The sequence below is a fragment of the Saimiri boliviensis genome, chromosome 6, assembly GCF_048565385.1.
Source record: "Saimiri boliviensis isolate mSaiBol1 chromosome 6, mSaiBol1.pri, whole genome shotgun sequence".
Lineage (NCBI taxonomy): Eukaryota > Metazoa > Chordata > Mammalia > Primates > Cebidae > Saimiri > Saimiri boliviensis.
The window spans coordinates 39425950-39439640 of NC_133454.1; the positions used below are offsets into that span (position 1 = coordinate 39425950).

General features: G+C 33.9%; 1 protein-coding gene across 4 annotated transcripts in view; it reads left to right on the forward strand.

Moving 5' to 3' along the window:
- The window catches only part of DYNC2H1 (dynein cytoplasmic 2 heavy chain 1), a 402876-nt gene that overhangs the window by 298238 nt on the left and 90947 nt on the right, over positions 1 to 13691 (forward strand). The window lies entirely within an intron of this gene.

The following is a 13691-nucleotide window of genomic DNA, read 5'->3' on the forward strand; positions in this document are numbered from 1 at the left end:
AGGAAAACCTTTTCTTCCCCTCCATAACTTGGTTCTCTAGCCAACCTTACTTCTAAGCCTCTTGTATAGTGAAGCAGATCTTATTGTTGCATGAACAAACCATGACAGATTCTGTGAGAACTTTCTCAATGCTCTGTCCTTCTCTTGGAATCTCCTAGCTATGCTTAACCAATAAAAGCCAGACAATGTTCCAGTATGTTCCAGAAGCCCTCTTAGTTGTTACTCATTTCCCTTTCTGTGTTTCTAGTACCAATATATAATTTAAATAATAATTTCCATAAAAGTTATGTTTTAAACTAGGCAAGTTAAGATATGACACTTGAATAAATAGGAAATAGGAATTCTCTTATTTGGGGAGAATTTTAAAGTTTATACATATAAATGATTCAAATGAAAGAACTTAGTGCAGCATTTCAGTTTTAGAGTTTATCATTATTTTTATCAGGTTATAGTTAATTACTAGCTAAACTTCATAGAATAATTATACTTTAACAAAAATAAGTCAATTTTTGATGAAAAGTAAAGAGCAGCACGTCATCCAGGTTCTGATCTTTTCCCATTAAGTACTTACAGGAATTTAGCTGAATCACTTCTGTAACTGACTGTGAACAGTCAAGATAACTCACTACCTTTGGACTGGTCTGAATCACTTCTGAAGTTTTTCTTAGGTTTCTCATGAGTAAAAAAGGAGTAATAACCTCTTTTCTCTCTAGTCATTTGTTTTCTCATTTGTTCATTTATTTATTAAATATCTATTGAGGGACTACTCAGTGTAGTAGATACTATACTAGATGCTAGTGATTTACTCTAGATTTTATGCTAAAGTTTATACCAATACACCCACAAAAAAAGAATACAGATATTACTGTCTTCTTTGGAAACCCAGATCAGGGAATGATTAAGTCTGCTGATAGGAAAGTCAGGGAAGACTTTTTTTTTTTTTTTTTTTTTTTTTTTTAGGAGGTTACGTGATAAGTAAAGAATGTTTTTTGGTTTTTGGGGTTTTTTTTGAGATGGGGTCTCCCTCTGTCACCCAGGCTGGAGTACAGTGGCATGATCTCAGCTCACTGCAACCTCTGCCTCTCAGGCTCAAGCAGTCTTTCCAACCTCAGCCTCTCTAGTAGCTGGAACCACGGGCGCACAGCACCAACCTGGCTAATGTTTTGTATTTTTGGTAGAGAAGGGGTTTTGCCATGTTGCCCAGTCTGGTCTCAAATTCCTGAGCGCAGGCAATCCGCCTGCTTCAGCCTCCCAAAGTGCTGGGATTCCAGACATGAGCCACCATGCCTATGCAATTCTTTAGACAAAAAAAGGTGAAGTGGTATTCCAGGGAAAAGGAAATACCTGCCATGTTTGTTATTCTAAACGGACTGTAGTCAATAGAACTAGGCTGGAAAGGGGTCAGTGTCATGCTGGAGTGCTTACAGTCTTGCATGTTCTTCACATGTACCCCCAAAACCTAAAACACAATAAAATATATATATTTTAAAAAGGGGGGATATAACAGAACTAATAAAAAGGGGCATTGTGGTGATATAAAAAGGTTTGTGTTTTATAAAGGCAAAATTGATGAGGATGTAAATAGTGGATTAGAGTAAGATGACTGAGGCCTGAAAAACCAAATAAGAAGTTATGTTCTAAGAGAAAGATGGGTGCAGATTTTATTTAGTATTGTGGCAGTATGAATATAAACTAAGAAGAGTCCGAAGATATTTCAAAAGTAGAATTAGCCTTCACAGAGATCCTGCATGGATATAATAACAAATAGATGTAATCATAGTTTTTGAAACACGTGCAGTCTTCATAGATTAAACATTATCATTCTTATTTAAGGATTTGTGCATTTATAAAAGCTTGGGATAACAAGCAATAGTAGTGCTTATGACATTGCCATATTCAAGATCTCTTTCTTATTTTTTGTTTTTGAGATGGAGTCTTGCTCTGTCACCCAGGATGGAGTGCAGTGTCGGCTCACTGCAACCTCCACCTCCCGGGTTCAAGCAGTTCTCTGCCTCAGTCTCCCAAGTAGCTAGGATTACAGGTGCCTGCCAACATACCCAGCTAATTTTTCTTTTTTAGTAGAGACAGGGTTTCACCGTGTTGGCCAGGCTGGTCTTAAACTCCTGACCTCTTGATCCACCCACTTTGGCCTTGCAAAGTACTGGGATTACAGGCGTGAGCCACCTAGCCGAGCTGATCTTTTATTAATTTAGACTTTCTGCTTCAATTTTAAGACTGTGTCTTCAAATTTTTAGTGATGATGTTAGTGAATATATTTTTTGGTAAAATACATATTTAACTATATAACTTTTGACATTACTCTGTGTTAATGGTTAACTCATGTTATTATTTTGTAAACTGTTCAAATACACAATTTAACATCTTATGTTTGTGTAATTTTTTCTGGCATTCTAAAAAATTCAGTAAGTTTGAAAAACAATAATTTGAAAAACAAAATACTGAAAAGTATAACACCCTGAGAATCTAATCTTCTTTAGTATTCTACATGTATGCCTTTGAAAGGTCAGTTCTTGCTTTAAAATTTTTATTACATACCAGCTACCACCCAGTAATTTTTAATACCTGGTTGATGGTGATAACTATTGAGAATTACTGACATTCTAACCAATTTACATCTACTGTATATAGCTTCTGAACTCCCATTAATTCTCATTTAAATTACCCATATGATAAGAGGTGCATATGAAACAATCTCTTCTAGGCTGGTAAAATTTGTTGAGAGAAAAATAAGTGATAGTTTTTCTGAACAAGAGTTGAACCAGTAACTATGTTTCTTTGTCCAGAATGTTCCCTAGATTATCTGCCAATTAAACTTGTAGACTTGAGTAGCTTAGTTTCTAAAGAATATGCTGAAGTTAAATAAAATTAAGAAAGTAACAGAAATAGTACTTTCTTAGGTTGTTGAACTAAAAATATCTTTAAAATTGGTAACTACTAATTCTCAGAGTCTTGTCCAATTTTCTTTCCTATTAAACTGAATCATAAAATGATTGCTATATACTATTTTTCAAAACTTAGTGGCAGGATACATATCTGTACACATATATTTGTTGGTCTCATTTGAGCTGTTTTTGTGCTAATACTTCTGAAACTCCACAAACGAATTCACTGTTTTATACGTCCCACGTGAAAGAGTTCCCTTCGAGTTTAGTTCTTAGTAAAAAACTTTATCTATGCCCCTCCTCCTAAACTGATATGTTTCATTCTTTTTGGTAATAAAAATTATGTCATTTACTTAGAGTTTCAATCAGCAAAGTCGAGTTTCAATCAGCAAAGTCGAACAAATATTAGATACTTTAATGGATAATTTAATCTAGAGAATTGGTAACACAAGTGTTGGAGAGCTCAAAAAGCAAAAAGGAAACAGTGCAATAACTGAGGTATTTTCGAGAAGCAGCTACCTCCCCTAGAGTGAGAGGAACAAAGGGAATCAAGGAGTCTGAGGTAATCTGAATGTAGAGTTGGAGAAAGACCCCTTGGAGTTGGACTTAGACCTCTGAGGAAGGAGGGCTGCTCTTCAGAAGTACTGATGTGACTGAGGGGGGATTCCTTGACTGATTCTGAGGGTGCCAAAATAAGCTAAACGTTGGAGCCAACTGCTGTTGTTGGGATGATACTGAAAAGAATCTCAAGTGAACAGGAAGAGTAAGTTCCTTTCCCCCTGTTGCTGCTTCCCATTTTCTTAGAAATCCCATTTGGCAGAACCTAACAGGACATCATCTGTAAAGGAGAACTTCAGTTTGCAGAGTTAGCCCCAGCTTCACAAACCTATATGCTGAGAGATAATACCTCCTACATAATAGAATATGCCTTTTCATTTGCACATCCTTTAATTTTACTGGTTTTCTCCTCTAATGTTTTGCTTCTTGATTTGGGTGCTTAGTGTGGTAATTCTTTCTTTTTTTACAAATCTTAAAGCACTGAAGTCTGTATTATTGATCACTATTTTAACTGCAATCCACAAGCCTGATGGTATGTTTTCGTATTGTTCAGTTTTTAATATTTTCTAAACTTCATTATAACTTCATCTTCTATGCTCCATTTTTACTCATTCTTTACTGTTTTGATTACCTTTTAGATGTAGATTTCTATTATGTATAACTACCTTATGACTAGATAATATGGTCTTATGACAGTAAACTTTTGAAATTTGTTGGGATTTGCTTTACAGCCTACTATGTAATAACATTTTGTTATGTTTGAAAAGAATGCATATTCTGCTGTTGTTGACTGCTCTCCTCACATTTTGTCCTTTAGTTAAAAATGATTTATTCAAAACTTATACCACTACACATACACAAAATGGTGTTTTGTTCATCAATTTTTTTATTTATACAGGTTCAGAATATTATCTCTTCTTGACATATTGAACATTTATCATCATAAAGTGATTCTCTTTAGCTCTTACGTTTTTTCTATTTTTCTCATGTTAATAAATATGTATCAGCTTTCTTTTGGTTATTTTTTGCTAGATATATCCTAATTCATACTTTTAACATTAACTTTCTCAATTTTTTATGGGTGCCTTTTATAAAAAGCCTATAGCTGGATTATATCTGATCTATAACTGGAATATTTAGTCTATTTACATTAATTTGGATAAATTATATTATTATACATTTGTGATTTTCTACTTTTTGTTTACTCATCTTCCTTTGGACTAATTATTTTCTAATGTTTCTTTTTCCTAGTTTACAACTTATATGTGTTTTCTACTTTTTAGTTGATATCCTATATATTTTTTGTACATACATAGCTTATCAAAGTTAAACTCAGTATAATTACCTAACTCCCAGAGAGTTCAAGAAGCTTAGGATATTGTACTCAATTCCCACTTTATATGTAGTTATTATTTTATATTTCAGTCTTCTTGTTGTTGCTGTAGTCATGTACATCAGTGCTTACTTGGATTTGCTCCGTGTTTATCACTTGTGTTGTTCTTTATTTCTTCCTGCATCTCAGACATTCTGTTTGATTTCACTTTGCACCTGCTTGTAGTGTAGAAAATATCTTTTGGTTGTAAACGCTTGAGTTCTTATTTATCCGAAAATGCCTTTAATTTACCCGCTGTCTTAAAGGGTATGCTATTCTGTATTAACATCTAATGTCTCACTATACTGAACACAGAGTTGAGATAGAATTCTATCTTTTCTGGTTTCTGTTGTTGAGAAGTCAATTTTTGCTTCTTTAATCTATCTTTTCTTGCTGCTTTTAAGATTTTACCTTGATTTTCTGCAGTTATACTTCGTTGAGATTGAGTATGGATTTTTGTTCTCTTTAATTCATTCTTTTAAAAAAAATTATGTAAGATTTAATGGGCTTTTTGAATTATCATTGGTGGTGTTAGGAACATCAACATCTGAGTTATTCTTTAAATTTTGACTTCTTCACTATCTTTTCTGGAACTCTGATTAGATATATATTAGATCTTTTTCTCTCTGTTCATTATGTGTCTTATTTCTCATATTTTCCATCTTTTTTCCTACATGATGCATTCTGAATAAATTCTACAGAACTGTCTTCCAGTTCACTCATTTTTTTTCAGCTGAATCTGATCTTCAAAGTGTTACATTCTCAGTGTTTCTGTAAAATATAACAGTCTTATGACTCTTCATCTACCATAGAATTAAATTTGTGGCTATTTCTCTAGTTTATTGCTATACTCAGAAAGGATGATTAAACTTTTATTCAGAGTCCTAGAGGGACTATAGCATTATCTCCTTAAATATTTACATATCAAAAGGAATAAAGCTCTAAAACTTGGAATAATCTCTAGGTCATCTGGCTGCTGGAGAGATTTTATTTATATACCACATTCTTTAGAATTCAGTCACATTATGTTTCCCTTTCAAAGGAAAGAGGACAGTTGCCTTAATCCTCTTTATAAGCAGAGAAAAACCATCTTCTTTCACCCCTTGTACTTAACCAATGGAAGATCTGTCTTCTTGAATAGGATAATTGATCTATTTTTCTCGGGGCTGCCCCAGAAAAAAGGCCTGGGGCAAGAAGGTAGGGGCAACACACTTAGTTACTATGACAGAATTAATAAGAAATCTGTGATCTACAATACCTCTATTCACATTCAAGATGAAGTAAATAAAGATGAAGATTAAAAACTCAACATTTAGCTTTTTGAATAATCATGCCTTACTTCTGAGCTCATAGTTAGTTATATTTGGATGCATTTAAGAATATGCTTTAATATGTTATTCAACATTTTTAGTTTTTATCAGCAGTAGCTAGCCCTACTTGAAATAGAAGCTGAAATAATCTACTTTTTATTTTGAGCAACTGTGAAATAAGTTATATGTGTGTATTAACTGATTATGCTTTGTTTAGACTTCCTTTTTTTTTTCTCCAGTGGTGATGTTATGCGGCGTTAGATTTTTTGTTTTCTTGTTGAGTCTGTACAGTAGCTGTTGAAATGCTAATTCTTCCTTTTAGCCATAAATTTATGAACCAACTGGCTTACTTTTTGAGAGCAGTTGTGCTCTTCTCATACTTTAAAACATACCACATACACACACAAAGCATTTTGTGCTATCTTATTGGCTTTCTGAGAATCAGTCATTCACATAAAGCACACCAAAAGACATTCACCGAAAGGCATTTTATGGAAAAATATGCATCATTTGATTATTAGATGGGCACTGAAGAAAATATAAACTTTTCAGTGTTAAGTCTTCCAAAAAGCTCAAATGTTTATATTTCATGTTATTCTTTATAACCAAACCTTCTCTCACACTCATATTCCTGAAACTCTTTTTTTTTTTTTTTTTTTTTTTGAAAGAGTTTCACTCTTGTCACCCAGGCTGGAGTGCAGTGGTGGGATCTTGGCTCACTGCAATCTCCCATTCCCAGGTTCAAGCAGTTCTTCTGCCTCAGCCTCCCGTGTAGCTGGGATTACAGGTGTGCACCACCACATGCGCTAATTTTTGTATTTTTAGTACAGTTGGGATTTCACCATGTTGGCCAGGCTGCTCTCAAGCTCCTGAGCTCAGGTGATCCGCCCGCCTCGGCCTCCCAAAGTCCTGGGATTACAGGCATGAGCCACACGTGATGCCCGGCTGAAACTCTTAAAATGTAACAAAATAACTTTCTACTGAAAGGTGTATGCCTGATGTGTAGTCAGTACTCCATGAAAATTAGCCATTCTTCCTCTTAAATATGATGGTCTGTGTTTTAGGCCTCTTAATGTGAGATTGTATTGTTACTCTATTATTATATTAGGTTACCTCTTGATAGTGTCACAGAGCAGAATCATTCCTCAGGCCAAATTATGGAGCAGGTATCATATTAAAAATACTTTCCTAGAAATAAAAATTTATATTAATGTGCCATCTTTTTATTAGTAGTCTACTTTTAAAAATAATTTACTTGAAAATTATTTGCTAATTTCAAATGCCTTGAGAATTTCATCATTTTTATTAAAATGGCAAAATCACAATTACTTTTACACCAACCTTATTTCAAACAAAAGCTCCTTTGTATTCATGCTCTGTAGGTTTCTCCTGATTTTTCTTTTAGAAATATATAATAGCTTATAGCATTAGCTTCTGTGCCTCAGATCTTTCAGAATACTCCTGTATTCATCCATTTTCACTCTACTGTTAATGACAGACTGGGACTAGGCAATTTAAAAAATAAAGAGATTTAATAAACTTATAGTTCCACATGGCTTGGAGGCCTCATAATCATGTTGGAAGGCAAGGAGGAGCTAGTCACTTCTTACATGGATGTGGTCAGGCAAAGAGAGAGAGCTTGTGCAGGGGAACTCCTCTTTATAAGACCATCAGATTTCATGAGACCTAATCACTGTCATGAGTACAGCACGGGAAGGACCTGCCCCCATGATTCAGTTACTTCCCACTGGGTCCCTCCCACAACATGTTAGAATTCAAGAGAGATTTGGGTGGGGACACAGCCAAACAATATCAACTCCCCTTCTCTTTCAGCCTTGGCTTTACTTAATATAGTAGTTTCCTGCATTTTTCCCTTTATTTCAGCTCTTCAACATTTCTGATTTAAACAATTTATTGGGTATTTATTATATACTTTCCCTGGTTGAATTCTACTTGCTCAGTTAAATATCATATATTTAATTGCGACTAAAACATGACTGTTTGGGTTTTATTTGATCCACTTGATAATTTGGTATGAAAAGGAATACAGGTCTTTGAATCTGTGGGTTCCACGTCTGCAGATTGAAAATATTCTGAAAAAACACAATACAGTTTAACAACTACTTGCATAATGCTTACTTATATTGTATTAGGTGTTATAAGTAACCTAGAGATTATTTAAAGTATACAGGATTATGTGTGCAGTTTATGTGCAAATACTATACCATTTTATATAAGGGATTTGAGCATCCATGGATTTTAGTATTGGTGGGGGAAGGGCTCTCAACTCCTGTGGATACCCTGTGCTATGGGAGGAAGGGGGATCCAATCCCCTGAGGTATGACTATAGTTGTTACTAGATATAAAATGTTTAGAAATCTAAGCTCTGTCTGTTCACTAATAACTGGCTTTAGGTACAATAAGGCAGCCAGCTATCCTGTGAAATGGGTGCTCAGAAGGTCTATTATCTTTCAAGTCTTTGAACTCACCAAACTCATAATGTTATTTTCTTTCCTTTTGTATTCCTTTCCTTACCCTCCTCTTTACATAGTTTTGCCAGAAATCCACTTGTGGATAGACATAATGTAATGCAGATATGTAATATTTTGACCTTTCTGATTGTAGATGCTTGGAAAAGTTGTCTGTTGAACTTGCATTAATCAGTTAAGACATTTTAGAGTTTAAGTAATAGGAATACTAAGCTCAAACTGACTTAACTAATCCCAGCACTTTGGGAGGCCAAGGTGGGTGGATCACGAGGTCAAGAGATTGAAACTGTCCTGGCCAACATGGTAAAACCTTGTCTCTACTAAGAAATCTACAAAAATTAGCCAGGCGTGGTGGTTCACAGTTGTAGTCCCAGCTACTTGGGAGACTGAGGTGGAACAATCACTCAAACTGGGAAGTAGAGTTGCAGTGAGCCGAAATTGCGCCATTGCACTCCAGCCTGATGACAGAGCAAGACTCCATCTCAAAAGAAAATGAATAGTGGAAATTTATTGTGTGGAAATTTATGATTTACATGATTGAAAAGGTGTTAAACTGGTTTTTTTCATAGCTTGTTTCAAGGAACGTGAAAGGATGTCATGAGGACCCAGTGATTTCTATATACATGTATATTTATTATCATATATATATCCTCATATATAATATATATTCTGAAAGAACTGATGTGTTGAAATAGATACATATATATGATAATGTATATTACATATCATTGTACCACTGATATATATTATATATATGCATTCATATATATGTATACACACACACACACACACACACACACACACACACACACACACACTTTGTTCTCCTTTGTTTTGGCACCATTTTTCATACAGCCTGTCTTTATTATCACAGAATTATTGCAGCTATTCTCTAACTTATGGTCCCCCTCAGGTTCAAGTCTAATAGAAACAAACAGTTACCTATTTTTCAGAATACTCAGCAGAATTCATACATGTCATTGTCTCAGTTTGGTCATGCTACTATCCCTGAACCAGCCAGTGTGGTCAGGAGAGTGTAACACTCTAATTAGTTAAGCCCCAATTCAAGTTACAAATTAGTTTGTTGAACTGAGTTGAATCACCTCTTCCAAACCATATGGACTAAGACTTGGGAAAGGCTTCTGCCCAGAAAATGTTAGGAAATAATTATCTAAAGAGGAGTGAAGGGTTACTTGAGGGCAAAGGTAGAATTTCCATCACATGAAAGTGAAGGTATTTCTCCCTTTTCTACAACCCTTTCAGAGCCATTCCCATTTTGTTTTTACTTCTAATTTCCTTTTTTGCTTTTTGATAGAGTCTTTTGTTCTCTTTATCTTCTTTATCATAGAAAACATGTACTGAACCAAGATGTGATCATATGGTCTGGAAAAAAATAGCTTTATCCATTTGTTGATTACTCTTTTATAAGCTATGGATAAATATACACAACAGAGACTACATTTTACATCTCATGAATTTCATTGAGTCACATATCTGAGAAGGACTCTGATGTTATCTAGACTCTGTATCAATCCTTATAACACCTTACCCAAGTGATAATCTAGTTGAAAGATTGGCAAACTACAGCTCAGGAATAGGCCAAATCCAGCCTCCTGCTAGTTTTTGTAAATACAGTTCTATTAAAACCCAGTCATACCTATTTGTTTATATTGTCTGTGACTATTTTCATCCTACAACAGCAGAATTGAGTAGTTGCAACAGAGACTTTATGGCCCACAAAGCCTGACATATTTACTATCTGGACATTTACAGAAAAACATGCTAAACTCTGGTCTTGCTTGACTATCCACTGGTGACAAAAATTCTGAGAGAGATTCAATTTCTAAAACCTCAATTATCAACAAACAAAAATAATACTACTTCATGTGTCATCCATTTACTTAGGTCTAAAATAGCATCCCACCTAGGAAATTATTTCAGTTAAAACACAAACAATCTGATTTCACACCTAAATTGTACCAAATTAGACAAAATTTTTCTTGCCCAAAGGATTTTCCTTGCTTAATAGTTAAGTTTTAAAATATTGATAACTTGTATACACACACACACACACACACACACACACACACACACACCCACCCATGGAGTACCACTCAGCCATAAAAAAAGAATGAAATTATGTCTTCAGTAGCAATTGGATGAAGCTGAAGGCTATGATCCTCAGTGAAATAACTCAGAAACAAAGTCAAATACCACATATTCTCACTTATAAATAGGAGCTAAACAGTGGGTACACATGAACATATGAAGTGGAATGATAGACATGAAGCACTGTAAAAGGTGAGGTGGGTAAGGGTTGAAAAAATACCTATGAAGTACAATGTTCACTCTTCAGGTGATGAGTACTTTTAAAGTGTCTGAATTCACCACTATGCATTATATACGTGTAAGAAACCTGAACTTGTATCCCCTAAATCTATAAAAATAGAGAAACAGACAGAGTGAAAAAAAGAAAGGCAGACAGAAAAGAATTAAGAAAAGAAAACCTATTTCCTCCCAACAGCTCTATGATCAGGTAATGATTTTGTCCGTAAACACTGAGCTTTTTAAGGAAAAGATGAATATTAAAATGTCAAAAGCAATTCTTCAAAAATATATAATTCAATCAATTGTATTTACTCATTAAAAAACAAAACCCTAGTAATCAATTGACAAAACATATGGCTGTCACTCAATAGTTTCATCAAAAAGCATACTACATAGTTTTTGTAATGTAACATACTCATTTTGTGATTATTAGCTATATTTGAATTATAAATATTAAGTTTATCTTCAAGACAACATAACATACAATTTAACATGTTGCTACTGTATAAATATGCTCTGTTCATATTTTGAGAATGTATAAAGCAGCTGTATTTATTTTTAGAATTGAGTTATTAAAATTTTGTGAAGGCTTGTGGAAATGATTTGTAGTATAGTATATATTACAATATATCTTGCTATTTTCTGCTATGTTTTTCCCACTCATGAATTTATTATAGCTTATATACTGCAGTTTACCTTACCATTCTCCTTCATTTCTTTATTCATGGTTTGAGATCCTACTATATGCTATTTTTTCTTCTGTTGTTATTGCTGAACTTAGAGGATTTTATTTCATGTCCAATAGAAGTATAATGGGAAGCATAAAAGAGAGTTCTATATGGGATTTTGAATTTTCTATTGGCCACACTTAACTATGTACAAAAAAGGTGAAATTAATTTATATATATATATATATATATATATATATATATATATATATTATTTAACCAGTTTAGTCACAACATTCATGTTTTAACATGTAATCAATATAAAAATTATTAATGTCATATCTTACATCTTTTTGTTTTGTCTTTGAAATTCAGTGTGTATTTTACACTTACTGCACATCTCTAGACCATAGTGCTTACTTGAACTCTAGTTGAATTTTAAGTATTATTATTGGTTACTCTCCTAATGCAACCTTTTAAAAAATATATTAATCTCTTACTGTCTTTGAGACATTTTTCTATTGTCTTGCTTACTTTATGGATAGTTCTCCCAATAATTTAGGCTTTGATAATACTGTTGCCCTGCTATGTTGTTCTCAGAGGGTGGCATTGAAGCATAAAGTGGTTTTAGCTGCTGCAGCCTATGATGGCACCTCTCCAAATTCTGTTGACTTTGAATCCTCCATGGTTTATTAGAAAGAGTCATGGACTTAGGGATTAGGCACACCAGAATACAGATGTTGTCTTAAGCTTGGTTATTGTGAGGGTTGCTGAATCAACCTCTTTATAAAGTTTAGGCTGGGTGCAGTGGCTCTTTCCTGTAATCCTAGCATTTGGGAGGCCAAGGCAGGTAGATCAGTTGAGTCCTGGAGTTTGAGACCATCTTGGGCAACATGGCAAAAACCCTGTCTCTACAAAAATACAAAAATCAACCTCATGTGGTAGTAGGTGCCTATAGTTCTAGCTACTCAGGAGAATAACCTGGTAGGGTCCAGGCTACAGTGAGCCATGATTGTGTCACTGCACTCCAGCCTGGGTGACAGAGTAAGACCCTCCCCAAAAAACTTAATAAAAAACAAAAAATTTAGCCCATTTAGCTACCTATTTTCTTGGATTATAGATAAATGAAATCTTGCTTCAGTGATCTAGGTTTGGATGTTTTTGTTCTATAAAGTGACAGTGCAAACAGTGCTATCAATCTAATAAAATGTATTAAAATCCACAAAATATACTTTGAAACAAACTAAATTAGTACTTGTTAATCTTTTTAGTATATGATTGATAAATATTTAAATAACACATATTTCCTCCCAGGAAGCCTGTTTTAATAATAAAGGATTACAGAAAGTCTATAACTCCAATTTTATTTGAATTTTATTACTTAGTTGATTTAGGATGGAGACGTGTTAAACATTATATTATTGCATGCTCTGATTTAAATAGTTAATTCTAATTAACTTTTTATAATATTAGACTTTTCCTCCTTCTGGATTCAGTATGTATGTATCTCCAAAATGATTTCATAGTATTAATATTGTAAATATAGCAGTGATAGGAATAAAAATTTCAACATTTAAGCTCATAGCCTGAATCTGTTTTTAGGAATAATTTTATGCTAATACAATTTACTTAATGTTGATTTATTTAATGGCAATAAGCATGGTAGATCATCATATTATTAAATTACTTATTATGCTAAATAGATGAAAAGCAACAATACCACCATAGACTTGTATATGTGGCAACTGGTAAAATGAGAAGAGATCCTTAATGAGGACTATAAGCAGAATACATAGAGAAAAATTAAGATAATGAGTAATAGGTAAGAGAACAGCACTTTCCAGAATTATCTCTTCGCAGTTCTTTGACACTTTTAGAATATTACTGAAAGTGATTTTTTTTTCTCTTAATGACATAAGCTGTTTTGAAACAAATGGCATTCCTTCAGTCTTTCTTAAGAAACTCCAGAACTGTTACATGTCATGACTCCTGTTAAAGTAGAGATATAATGTTCACTGATCTTGAGCACAAGATTTCGTGTGTGGTTTTATTGTGGTTTTGTA